The following is a 14341-nucleotide window of genomic DNA, read 5'->3' as shown; positions in this document are numbered from 1 at the left end:
TCTGTGCCCTGTGCCTTCCTGGGAAATTCCACACTCCACTCACCTGGACCAGGCCCTCAGCTCCTGCCGCGGGCGTCCCTGACGGTGTTCAAAGAAGAAAATAGTTCCTGATGGAGGAGACTGAGTGGAGGAGGCAACTTCCCCAGGCTGCTGCCAGATGGGCTGGTTCAGAAACAGAGAGTAATGCCCTGAAGCTGCCCTTAAAGGCAAATGTTTGAGGGACAGGCACAGTTGGTCTTCTGGCACGAATTTTAGATACCTCCAAGCTCCCAGCAAAAACTGCTTGACTGGGGCTTCCCTGGTGACGCAGTGGTCGAGAGTCCGCCTGCAGGGGACACGGGTTTGTGCCCCGGTCCGGGAAGATCCCACATGCCGCGGAGCGGCTGGGCCCGTGAGCCATGGCCGCTGAGCCTGCGCGTCCGGAGCCTGTGCTCCGCAACGGGAGAGGCCACAGCAGTGAGAGGCCCGCGTACCGCAAAAAAAAAAAAACAAAAAAACTGCTTGCCTTGAGGATAGTGGAAAGGCTTGTCGAGTTGCTGTAGCCTTTACCTTGACAGACTTAGCATGGGAGCTCTAGGTGGCTGGGCCAGAAGCGTCCGCGCTACACCAGGCCCTTTGGTTCCGTTCCTAAGGAGCCAGAGATTTGCCGCCCGCGCATGCGCAATTCATTCCCTCATTCTGGCTTCTGCAGCCCTGCCCGTCCCGGGTGTTCGAGACGTACATTTTGCACAGATGGTCTGGCCTCTGGGGCCCGGCTGGCTTCTGCAGCCCTGCTCGGGCTAGGTGTTCGAGACATACATTTTGCACAGATGGTCTGGCCTCTGGGGCCCGGCTGGCTTCTGCAGCCCTGCTCGGGCTAGGTGTTCGAGACATACATTTTGCACAGATGGTCTGGCCTCCGGGGCCCGGAGCTACTGCCCTGTGGCTCGGATTGGGCGGCAGGGCGGGGCGGGAGGCAGCAGCACTCAGGACTGTGATAGGTAATGTGAGCTAAACTCCTTATACAGGAGTCTGGGAGGAGGTGGGGCCTTAGCACTCCTGCTCCCAGGTGTTTCTCATCCCAGGACTCCCCTGCCTGCCCATAGATTTTTTTTTAAAAAGCAGCGAAATTTGGACAAGAGTGCAAACACTTCCCAATGCGGAAAGGATAGTCTCTTTAAAAAATTAGTGTTGGGAAAACTAAATATTTGCATGCAGAAAATGGAATTGGACCCTTCTCTTACACCATACACAGAAATACACTCAAAATGAATTAAAGACTTAAATGTAAAACCTGAAACCATAAAACTCTTAGAAGAAAACATAAGGAAAAAACTTTATAACATTGGTCTTAGAAATGAATTCTTGAATATGACACAAAAAACATGGGCAAGAAAAGCAAAAATAGACAAGTGGGACCACATCAAACTAAAAAGCTTCTAGGTAGCAAAGGAAATAAGAGTAAAAAGTCAATTCACAGAATAAAAGAAAATAATTGCAAACCATATATTTTATAAGGGGTTAATTTCCAAAGTATATAAGGAACTCTTACACCTTATTAGCATAAATAAATAAATAAATGGATTAAAAAATGAGCAAATGACTTGAATTGACATTTCACCAAAGAAGACATAAGAATGGCAAACAAGTATATGAAAAGGTGCTCAACATCACTAATCATCAGGGAAATGTAAATCAAATCAGTGAAATATCACCTCACAAATGTTAAAAGGGCTATCTATTATCAAAAAAAAAAAAAGAAGAAGGGAATAGTAAGTGTTGGTGATGATGTGGTAAAATTGGAACTCCTGTGCGCTGTGAAAAATGATGCAGCCACTATGGAAAATAGTGTGGAGTTTCCTCAAATTAAAAATAGGACTAGCATATGACCCAGCCATCCCAATTTTGGGTATTTATCCAAACATATTGAAAACAGAATCTTGAAATGCTATTTGCACTCCTATGTTCATTGTAGTATTATTCACAACAGTAAAGAGATAGAAACAACATAAATGTCCATCAACGGGTGGATAGATAAAGAGAATGTAATTTTCATTTATTCAGCCCTAAAAAAGAAGGAACTCCTGACACATGCTACAACATGGATGAACCCTGAAGACATGGTAAGTAAAACAGGCCAGTCACAGAAGGACAAATTCTACATGATTTCACTTGTATGAGATATCTAAAAGTAGTCACACTCATAAAATAAAAAAGTAGAAAGGCGGTCACCAGGGAATGTGAGGAGGGGGAAATGGGAGTTGCTGGTCAATAGATATAGAGTTTCAGTCATGCAAGAGGAAAAAGTTCTAGAGATCTACTGTAAAACAATTTGCATATAGTTAACAATGCTGTACTGTATACTTACAAATTTGAATTGACTTCATGTTATGTGTTTTTTACTACAATAAAATATACATATATGAATTTATGTATCACATTTATTTTGGGGAAATTTACAAAATAAAATCGGTCTCAAATAAATTTTAACTGATCACCTAAATCACAAATTTTACAGAATAATTTATCTGGCCATGCCATTATAAAACCAAAAATTTTAAATAAAAGTCTAAAAAGGGAAAAGTATGCTATCCCGGATAAATACTGCTGTAAAAGCATAAAGAAAACACAACTAAAAACTAAGGTGTATTTAATAATGTAAAGGAAAATTATATATATATTTTAAATCTTATATATGGGAAAAACTTCACTATTCAGCAAATTCCTACCCTTCAACCTCTCACATTACAGAAAGTTATGAGGACAATAAAGTCCAGTTAAGAAAATAAGGAGAACAGAAATTTGTTGAAAAAAAAGTTGTAAAAACAATAATTTAAAGGTTTTATCTTAAATACTATAAAAATATGTAAATCAAACATATCTAATAACAGTACAAAATAAAAATTTAAATAGCCAAGATATAACAACAGATGTGGGATTTTTCTTAATTTACAAAGAATTACTGTAAACCACACTTGTCCTCTCATCTTCGGAGCCTGTATAGTATATCATGGAGAAGTTATGAGCAGCCAGGCCGAGAGGCCAGTAGAAGAAACCTAGATGTATGAAGATCCTTTGGGAATTCCCAGAAATATTCAGGAAGGACTTGGAAGGATCACAGTTGTGAATAAATTGCAACATGGAGCCAAGGTGATTTGAGAAATGGTTCTTTGGTGGCTTTGTTCATAAACATTGATTGATTTGGTTGATAACACTGAAATTAATTTGAGCATGGGGGCATATCTCATTCAAGATGAAATTCTGAAAATAAAATGCAATTTTTTCTAATAGAAAGGATATTTCAATATAATTGTCTCTATAATTTTCCATCACCATATCTCTAAGACATCCATTTTAAAATTTATATATAGAAAGTACCTGAAACCAGGTTTGACTAACATTAATATTGGTATTTTCTGGATCATTGAATTCTGTGTGAATTTTGGCATATATCTATACACTATTTTTTTCACTGTGTAAAATTTTTATAATTACAATGTATCATTTTTATGAAAACCATAGTTTTTACTGTACAAATGCTGATATTTGGAACACAGGCATTTGTCTTCTCTCCCTCTCAAGACTCCATTGTAATGAGAGTGTACAATTCTGAAAAGTAATACATTCATAACACAGAAGAAATCACGTCAGAGACATCAACAGGGCAAGGTCTATAGCATAAGAGAATGCAATAAATTACTGGAAAATGGATTGTAGTTGAAGTGGGTTGACAAAACAGTTGAAGTACTTGCAGTCCAGAATAAATACATGGGGGAGGTTCAAAGTTGAGAATGGAACACCATGGAGTCAGTAGATAAGAGGAGATGTGAGAGGGAAATGTTAAACAAGAGAATTTGTTATAGTTCTGAAAACAAAACTGCCATATGCTAGTCAGCCCTCTGCCTATTCCCCATAACCCACACTTCAAAATGAAGGATTGTCAACCCATTATTTTCTGTCTAAATGAAAATCAAAAGGCTTTACTCAAAAGGAAAGAAAGATGAAGGGAAGGAGGGAGAGAAAGAGAGAATGAGAGAGAAGGAGGGAAGAAGGAGGGAAGGAAGGAAGGAAGGAACCACCCTGGGATAGCTAAGACTTGAGGTTGAGACTCTCATTCCAGCATTGGAAGCCAACTTCTTATCCACACACCCTACCTGAAAGCCTTCCTATCCATAAACCCTGTCCACCGACAATGAACTTTCAGTAAACTTTCCCATTTTGGAGAAAAGGCTATGGTTAAAATTGATCTCCATACCCAGCAATAGAAGAAACTCAGATTAGCTACTGAGAATATTTAAACAAGTCCTTTATTCTTAAATATGAATATCCATGAGCCAAAAGAAAATATGAGAAAAATAGTAGCACAAAGGAATAATATAAAATTAAAAATAAACATAACAATAAATCCCAAAGGAAATATAATTTATATAGTTTAAGGGAACAATTTTTACTGCGTCCTAAAAGAGATTTAAAGTTATACCACCAATAAAATATAAATACAATGCTAACAAAAATTATCAATCTGAAAAGAAAAAGACCTTTTGGAAGTCAATAGATTAATTGTTAAAAAAAAAAAAAAACACAAAGACCTGGGAGATATATATATTTTTTAATCTCTGATCTCAGAGCAAAGAAAACAAAACAAAAAATAAATAAACTATGAAAAAAACAGGGAAGAGACATAAAGGACCATTCAGGATGTTCAATATCCTACTGACAATCATTCCAACAAGAAAAAGTAGGTGAAAATGAAGGGGAGGAAAGCAACAACAACAGTGACAATAGCATATTCAAAAGTGTTAAAGGAAAGCATTATTATTTAGAATGAATGTGTCCAGGGAGTGAAGTACTAGACACCGCCACAGATTTTCAAAATTAAACATGAGACAATAAAAGTTTACAGGGAAGAGAGAGAAAAGCAGGTCACCTATAAAGGTCTAAAAGTCAGTTACACCAAATACTAGAAGATAATGGAGCAATGGCTCCAAGGAATGAGGGAAATGCCTTTGAATTCTAGAATTTTATACTCAATTAAATAATCATTCAAGAAGAAGAGTAAATTAAGGTATTTTTGACATGTAAGGTTCAGAAATTTGAGCACCCACGATTCTTATTTGTGTGTATTTGAGGATATACTCCAGGAAAATTAAGGATAAAACCAATATACAGGAAGACATAGCTGGGAAACTGTAGGCAGAAAGACTAGAGCTTAAAAAGCCCAAAGAAGGGGGAGGGGATTTCACGTAATGGAAAACATGGTTGAATTGGATAAATCTGACTAAATTGCTTAATATTAAGTAATTAATATTATTAATATATGACTGACCTATCTGAATCTAAGCTAGGTTCAGAATATAGCTGAACCTGTCCAGCCCACAAACTGGTGGCTCCCAGACATCCCTTTGACTTGAAATGCATTGTGATACTTCAGGATGTAAGCAATGTTGCTGCAGTGTCCCAGAGACAGTGTTCAGAATCCCTATTTCTTCATGAAATTCAATATAGAACTGGTAGTGTAGAAAAGTTTCAAAAATTCACAGAGATACTTAGTGTTTTGAGGGCTTTCATCTGTAGGCATCTGTGGTATGAATCCATAATAAACTTTCTCTCTTTCAAGAGTATCATTCCTATAAAAGGAACTGCCAGTAGAAGAGAGAGGGTGACCACACACCTTTCTCAACATCAGCAAGGAGACCAGAGAGGAAAGCCATGAGATTAATTCTTCCTAAACACCCACTAAGTACCTTCTGAAAACAAGAAATCACTAAAGTTTGGGGTAGGGTAGTATCAGGTTAGAACTATCAGTGAAGCAGTGTTCCTGATCAATGAGCCATCAACCTTTAGATTATCAATATGAACATAGCTTAAATCATACTCACAAGCTCATGAAAATAAGGAACATTCATTTTACATTAGGGAATTTATTAAAGATTACATTGCAAGAGTAATTAAAAGGAAAAAACATATTTTTCCTTCTCAGATGATGGTAAAAAAAGCATTTGATAAAAATTAAACACCTGCTCCTGGCTAAAACTCTTAGAAAGCAAAGAAAAGGATACTTACTTAGGAACAAAAATCATAAATCCATACCTAATATGATACTTAATGAAACACTGGAGTCATTCCCACTGACATCAAAAGCAAGACAATGATGTGGACTATTTCCATTATTAGTTAGCATTTTCCTGGAAGTTCTATCCAAATTTAATAAAACGTTGAACAGAAAGGGGTAGAAAAATTATCATTTTTTGAAGAATATAAGATTATGTGCCCAGAAACTCCAAGAAAAATAGACTTAAAATTCCTAGAATCAGGGCTTCCCTGGTGGCGCAGTGGTTGGGAATCTGCCTGCTAATGCAGGGGACACGGGTTCGAGCCCTGGTCTGGGAGGATCCCACATGCCGTGGAGCAACTAGGCCTGTGAGCCACAACTACTGAACCTGCACATCTGGAGCCTGTGCTCCGCAACAAGAGAGGCCGCGATAATGAGAGGCCCGTGCACCGCGATGAAGAGTGGCCCCTGCTTGCCACAACTAGAGAAAGCCCTTGCACAGAAAGGAAGACCCAACACAGCAAAAATAAATAAAGCAATTAATAAACTCCTATCCCCAACATCTTCTTTAAAAAAAAAAAAATTCCTAGAATCAGTGAGCGTTGAGCATGTAAAAAATTTTTTAAATTAACAGATATCTACATTTTTATATAAAACAATGATAACCAGTTAGGAAATACAAAAGAAAAAGTTTTGAATTACAATAGTGTCAGTACTTTTTACTTTTTCTATGAGTAGGCAAAACTCTTATAATGAAAGAAAGGTGATAACTATACTGAAGGAAAAATAACTCAGTGAGATACAGTTGTGATTCATTGTGTGCTCTGCCCAAAATGAATGATGAACAGAAACTGTGATGTAGGAAGATCATCTAAGGGTGTATGCATGGTGAACCCGAGGGGGAAGAGACCAGAGTATGAAATGCCAGCAAGAGTACAGCTGTGGCAAGAACTAAGAAAAAAAAGAAGGGGGAAAGTGAAAAGGAGAAACATCTTTGAGAAAGAATTGATAGAATTTTATGAGAATAGAATAGAGACTGAAAGGGAGAAAAGGTCTAAGATGACCGCAAGTATTTCTTCTCCCTGATGGACTGGAGTATGGAGTGGGAGAAAACCAATGTGAGGACCCGGGAAGAAAAGCAGATCATGAGAACCAGTTCAGATATAGTGTGTTTCAGAAGTGGTAGAGTGTTCTTAACAAGTTCAGGGTATTAGATATGCTGTTTATGTAGATGTGTAAGTTAGGTACGATGATAGCCGCACTTAAAATACAAACCTCATGCAGCAAGTAAAGAGCCTTCAAAGAAAGAGGGCAATAGACAAGATGGTGCCTAGATGCTAGTGATAATGAGAAATAGAGGACTGTATACTCAAATATTATACGTTTCAAAAGGAAGAAGCAATTGTGGTCTGTAAGACAAATATGGGGGCTATTGATTAATTTAACAAAACAATTGTTATTTCAAAAAATATTGTATTTTAATACAAAATACATTATGATTCTGGTTTAAAAATGTAATCTCCGTATGACCCAAACAATTGTAAGTCTCAAAGTCAGTCTGTTTTATACTTCTATTAGATTAGACACTCCTAGAGGGATAAGGGTAATTCTATTTGGACTTCATAAATTCTATATTCTATAGCGCAGGGCTACGTTTCCTTCTGAATCGTAATGAAGAAAATCTGGCAATGCAAAGTCCCACGTACTTATAATATCTTTGAGTCATCACAGCAAAAACTCACAAAGTTATTTAGCACAGGTGCTTCTGAAGTTGAGACACGTTTGGGGAGTTCAAAGGGCCTGTGGTCCTCAGACTCTTACCTTCTCCTGGAGTGATTTTGTTCTAACATTAGTACACAGAGATATAACATTAATTGTGCCATATTTCTGGGTGACCCATTAGCTGCTAGGAGTTTGTTGTAGAGAGCCAAAGCTTTCCAAAATGTCTATATTTATTTGGTAGTTTCTATATTTCTTCATTTAAAGAAAATTTAAGAGAATATGGAATCACATGGAAATCATATGAATGGATTAAAGTCTTATACACCACATACTATTTTGATATACTCCTAACACTGAAAGTAGAAACTCCTTGTCTGTGTTCCTAAAACCTAAACCTATCTTTGCACTTAGATGATACTATATTTAACCACATCTAACTTTTTTACTATACTGAAAGACCCTTGGCACAGAGACCATGTTTCATTCATTTCTATATTATTGTTTACAAAAACACTGTCTTGTTATCATAAGCATTCATTAAATATTTCTCAACTCAGTGGTTGAATTAATCAAGTTGATAATTTTAAAGTTGCATTCTTATGAAGCAATTCAGTAAGAATCCCTAAGACAAACTATATTAATTATTCAATTTACTGAAATGTAGAGTTTGATTAAGGAGTTTTCTGGCTACCTCATCATTCTAATTTCCAAATATCATTTGGTTTGAATCCCAGTTTAGAAATTCTTTTTGTATCCTGCTTTCTTGCCTTGAACTCTTCAAGCAAGAGCAATGTATTAAGGTGTTTACTTATTTTATAACTACTAATTTTGTTCACTATTCTTGGCCATAACTTTTAGTTGTAAATGATATGAGATAAAGATACAAATTGTGAAGGAGAAAGAGATTTGAGTGAGATTCTATACTATGTGAGTCATGAGAGTCAATGACATCAGATTTTTGTAGAAAAAATATTATATATATATATAATGAACTTATATAGTACTGAATGAGTTTTCTTGGTATTTGTATCACTCTGAATAAATCTGACTGTCCATATGCACAAAATGGAGGACTTAAGGTTGAAATTCAGTTCAATAATCGTTCATTCAGCACCCATATGGGAAGGTCTGTGCTGGGTGTCATGGTGTGCAAAGATGCAAGCCCTGTTAGAGCTTAATGTTTATTGGGGAAATCAGGCATGTGAATTACAACTAAAACTAATAAGTAATACAAAATGTTCTATCTCTGTGACTATGAGTTGTTTAACATCTATGATCCTCAATTTACTCATTTACAAAATAATGCAAGTAGTAGAACCTATTTCAGATTATTTTTATGAGAACAAAGTAAGATAATTTATATAAAGCTCTTAGCATAATACATGGCACATTAAAATCACTCAACAATGATATCTATTACTAGTAATTATTTTAAATGATGCATAGAGAGGTGTCATAGACAAGAAAATGATTAGCTCTGTTTGTAAGATTAGGGTTTGGGGATTGAATCAAACAGGGAAGAGTTTATGGAAGAAGGGATATAAATTTTAAAAAGATGAAGAGATCACAGACACCCAGGTACTAACATTGGGTTTCCCACTTACTAGCTATGAGGTTCCACAAACTTTCTTAGACTGTTTCCTCACCTGTAAAATGAAAATTATATTTTATAGGGCTGAATGAGGGTTAAATAAGACAATGTATGTGAAAGTACTGCGTGACTTATAGCAAGCATTGACAAAAAGGAAAGAAAGAAAGGGAAAATAGGGACTTCCCTGGCAGTCAGTGGTTAAGACTCCACGTTTCCAATGCAGGGGGAATGGGTTTGATTCCTTGTAGGGGAACTAAGATCCCACATGCAGCATGGTGCGGCCAAAAAAAAAAAAAGGAAGGAAAATAATAAATAATAAAAGTGCAGAGTGTTGTATGAGGTCTCTATGACTGTGTAACAAATCACTCCAAAACTTAGTGGCTGAAAATATCTATTATTTCACAGTTTTGGAGAGGAATCCAGGTGCCATGTATCTGGGTCCTTTAGCTCAGGTTCTCCCACAGGAGAGCACAATTGCAAGGGAGCGATTACAGTGTTGGCTTAGTCTGCGGTCTTTACTGCAGTGGAAGGATCCACTTCCGAGCTCACTCACATGGTTGTTGGCAAGATTGGGTTCTTCACTAGACATTGGACTGAAAACGTTAGTTTGTCGATGGCTGTTGGCTGTAAGCCACCCTTAGTTCTTTGCCAAATAGGCTACTCCATAGGACTGCTCACAACATGACAACTTGCTTCATCAGAAGGAAGAGCCATAGAAAGAGCCAGAGAGAGAGAATAAGATGGAAGTCACAGACTCCTGTAATCTGATCTCAGAAGTTATTATCTCCTCACTTTTACCATATTCTATCTATTTGAAGCAAGTCATTAGGTCCAGTCTTTACACAAAGGGAAGAAATTACAGAAGGGTTGAGTGTCAGAAGTCAGGGATCATTGGGGGTCATTTTAGATGTTGCTTACCACAGGTGTTCACACTGATGAAGGATGTTTATAAACATAGTGGTTAGGTGCATGGACTCTGGAGCCATACTGCCTGCATTCAAATCCTGCCTCTATTACATGATAATTTGTTATTCAGAACAAGTTATTTAACCTCTTTATTCCTCTGTAAGAGAAGAAAATAATTCCTACAACGTTAGGAATAAATAAGTTAATACATGTAAAGTTTCTAAACAGTACCCAAGACAAAGTAAACCCTCATAAAATATTAGCTTTTGTTGTTGCGCTCATTACTGTTCTAACTGTAGAAAACAGAGGCAAAACGTACCAAGTCACAGAATGATGGAAAATAAAGGAGAAAAATGACTCAAGTGAGTCTATCTGCTCTCGTAACACATCTCCCCAAGTCATCATGGGAAGACTTGTTGTGTGGATCAGGCTGGCTGCTTGAAACAAGGCCTGCAAATTGGGAAGTGCATTATGTTTTGTTGTAACAGGAACTCATATGGGGGCAAGGAGGCAAAACTTCCCCACTACCGGGTAATGGGATGAGCCATATCACCATAGGCAAAGGAGAGCTTTCCTGGTAATACCTCTGAAGCAAGTCCACAATTTTAATTAAATAGATCAAATCAGAATATTGCACACTCCCAACCTCCTCATTCAAAATAAAAAAATCTAGAAATATGGGAGAAGAAGTTGCAGTTTTTATAAATGGTAAAAGCTGTTAATTCTGCAGTGAATTTTATACATGTTTTATCACAGCAGAGAAATCGTGTTATTTCCAGCTCTCCTCTTTATTGCTAGTAAGCCTCACAGAATTACAACCAGTGAAATATTCCCCATTTCTCTTGGGTGGTAATGAATTTCCCAGTGAAAAAGGAGTAATTTCTTGTTCTCACTACATAATAACTCAAATATTTGGCCATGTTGTAGCATAATATTTTTAATTGTCTAGTCAAGATGGTGTCTTATATGCTAAAAAAAATCTAGATATAGTTCTTCTCTACACTAACAGAGAATTGTATAGGTAAAGCAGACTCTTCACATGAAATAGCCTAATGCTCTCATTTTTTAAAAATTAATTAATTAATTTATTTATCTTTGGGTGCATTGGGTCTTCGCTGCTGTGTGTGGACTTTCTCTAGTTGCAGTGAGTGGGGGCTTCTCTTCGATATGGTGTACGGGCTCCTCACTGCGGTGGCTTCTCTTGTTGTGAAGCATGGGCTCTAGGCATGTGGGCTTCAGCAGTTGTGGTTCGTGGGCTCTAGAGTGCAGGCTCAGTACCTGTGGTGTACGGGCTTAGTTGCTCTGTGGCATGTGGGATCTTCCCAGACCAGGGATTGAACCCATGTACCCTGCATTGGCAGGCAGATTCTTAATGACTGTGCCACCAGGGAAGCCCAGTTCATGTACTTTTAATGATAACATCAAGCCTGGGTCGGACCCTCTACCAGATCCTTCCCATTTCTATAATATCTCACCTAAATCTCACTCCAAGTGTTATTATTATCACCTTTACAGATGAAGCAAGTGAGGCTGGGAAATGCAATTGTCCAGTGATTTAATTAATATATATATAGGGGGTGGGGTCAATATGGCAGACTAGGAGGTTGTGGAATTCGGGTCTCCACACAACTAGAGCACTTACCAGGCACTGGTGGGGGACCACAGACACCTAAGGGGATGGGAGGAACCCCCAGCGACCAGGTAGGACGTGAGAGGGAGTGAGGGGCAGGAGAAAGGGACATGAGGTGGAACAGGTCTGGCACCCTAGAGGGGCAGCTAGGGGAGGGGAAGGGATCCCATGCCTGGAGGGGAAAAGGGCAGGGGGGACCATTGGGAGGGCAGAGGATGAGAAAGGAGCAACATGGCCAGCTTTTACCCTGCCCACTTGGGCCCTGGGAGGCCTGCTGAGATACTCTCCTGATCCTCTGCCCACTGAGGTCCCCTCCAGCTGTGGGGGGTCCTGCGAGAGTGGGAGGGAGGGGAGCGGGAGCAAAACTAAAGGCTGGACCAACAGGACCAGCAACCCTGAGGGGCAGGGGGTGGAGGGGAGGAGTTCCCACACCCGGTGGGACCCACCCACAGTTCAGCAGTGAGGAGGGAGATACTCGGGAAAGTGGAAGAACAAAAGGGAGCACAGCCAGCACTTTCCCTGGCCACTTGGGCACTGGGGAGCCTCTTGGGCTCCTGGGCCTAATCCTCTACCCTCAGAGGCTCCCTCCAAAATTGCAGAGCCTAAGCCCCGCCCCTACACACCCACCCAGTGCCCTGTCTCTGCAGGCGGCACTCTAAGACTCCCTCTGAGACCTCTCCAACAGGGCTGGGCCTAAACCCTGCCCACACACCCTCACCCAGGGCCTTACCTCCAAACTCAAGAACTCCACAATCCTGAGGCGCCCCCCCGCCCCCGAATGTGCTGCCTTTCCCCTGCCATACAAGTTCTAAGCCTAGGCCCTGCCCCGTGCTTAAACGTCACCCCCACCTAGGCCTCATCCCCACCCTAGATCCCACCCCTGCCTAAGTCCCACCCCCAGCCTAAGCTCTGCCCCCCACAGCCAATACCTTTTCTGGCCTTGCTTTTTTTTCTTCTTTTAGGTTGTGGTTCTGCTTTACCTTATTGCTGTTTATTCATTTATATTTTTATTTTTTCTAATAAATCTTTTATTTTTCTAATTTTATTTTATTCTTTATACTTTGTTATTGTTCTGCTCTTTTTGGCATGCTCCCTTTTTCTTCTTTTCTTTTTTCTGTTGTGGTTCTGTTATACCATGTTGTAGTTTCAATTATAATTTTATTCTTCCTAATATATTTTTTATCTTTCAAATATTATTTTATTTTTTATTCTTTGTTATTGTATTGCTCCTTTTTTTCTTTTCTTTTGTCATGCCATGCGACTTGCAGGATCTTGGTTCCCAGACCAGGAGTTTGGCTTGAGCTCCTGTGGTGGGAGCACTAAGTCCAAACCACTGGACTAACAGAAGGCCTCAGAGCCCAGGGAATATTAACCAGAGTGAGGCCTCCTGGAGGTCCTCATCTCAGCACCAAGACCTGGCTCTACCCAGCTGCCTGCAAACTCCAGTGCTGGATGCCTCAGGTCAAACAACCAGTAAGACAGGAATACAGACCCACCTATCAAAAAAATAAATACATAAACAACAAAAAAATATGTTACAGATGAAATTGCAAGGTAAAAATCAACAAGACCAAATAAATGAAGAGGAAATAGGTAAACTACCTGAAAAATAATTCAGAGTAATGATAATAAAGATGATCCAAAATCTTGGAAATAGAACGGAGAAAATACACAAAATGTTTAACAAGAACCTAGAAGAACTAAAGAGCAAACAAACAGCAATGAACAATACAATAACTGAAATTAAAAATACTCTAGAAGGGATCAATAGCAGAATAACTGAGGCAGAAGAACAGATAAGTGAGCTGGAAGGTAAAATGGTGGAAATAACTACCTCAGAGCAGAATAAAGAAAAAAGAATGAAAAGAATTGAGGACAGTCTCAGAGACCTCTGGGACAACATGAAATGCAACAACATTCGAATTATAGGAGTCCCAGAAGAAGAAAAGAAACAGAAAGTGTGTGAGAAAGTATTTGAAGAGATTATAGATGAAAACTTCCCTAACATGGAAAAGGAAATAGCCACCCGAGTCCAGGGAGCACAGAGAGTACCATACAGGATAAACCCTAAGAGAAACACACCAAGACACATATTAATCAAACTGACAAAAATTAAAGAAAAATATTAAAAGCAGTAAGGGAAAAGCAGCAAATAGCATACAAGGGATTCCGCATAATGTTATCAGCTGATTTTTCAGCAGAAACGCTGCAGGCCAGAAAGGAGTGATAGGATATATTTAAAGTGATGAAAAGGAAAAACCTACAACCAAGATTACCTAGCAAGGATCTCATTCAGATTTGATGGAGAAATTAAAAGATTTACAGGCAAGTTACGAGAATTCAGCACCACCAAACCAGCTTTACAACAAATGTTAAAGGAACTTCTCTAAGCAGGAAACACTAGAGAAGAAAAAGCCCCACAAAAACAAACTGAAATCAATTAAGAAAATGGTAACAGGAA

The 14341-nt window shown here is 38.8% G+C and overlaps 1 pseudogene; it reads right to left on the bottom strand.

Moving 5' to 3' along the window:
* Positions 1-627: 627 nt before the first annotated feature.
* The window catches only part of LOC116758363, a 96764-nt pseudogene continuing 83050 nt past the window's right edge, over positions 628-14341 (bottom strand).

Source organism: Phocoena sinus, chromosome 8 (genome assembly GCF_008692025.1).
Source record: "Phocoena sinus isolate mPhoSin1 chromosome 8, mPhoSin1.pri, whole genome shotgun sequence".
Classification (NCBI taxonomy): Eukaryota; Metazoa; Chordata; class Mammalia; order Artiodactyla; family Phocoenidae; genus Phocoena; species Phocoena sinus.
The sequence above is the reverse complement of the archived record's forward strand: the minus strand, read 5'-3'. Positions and strand labels throughout refer to the sequence as shown.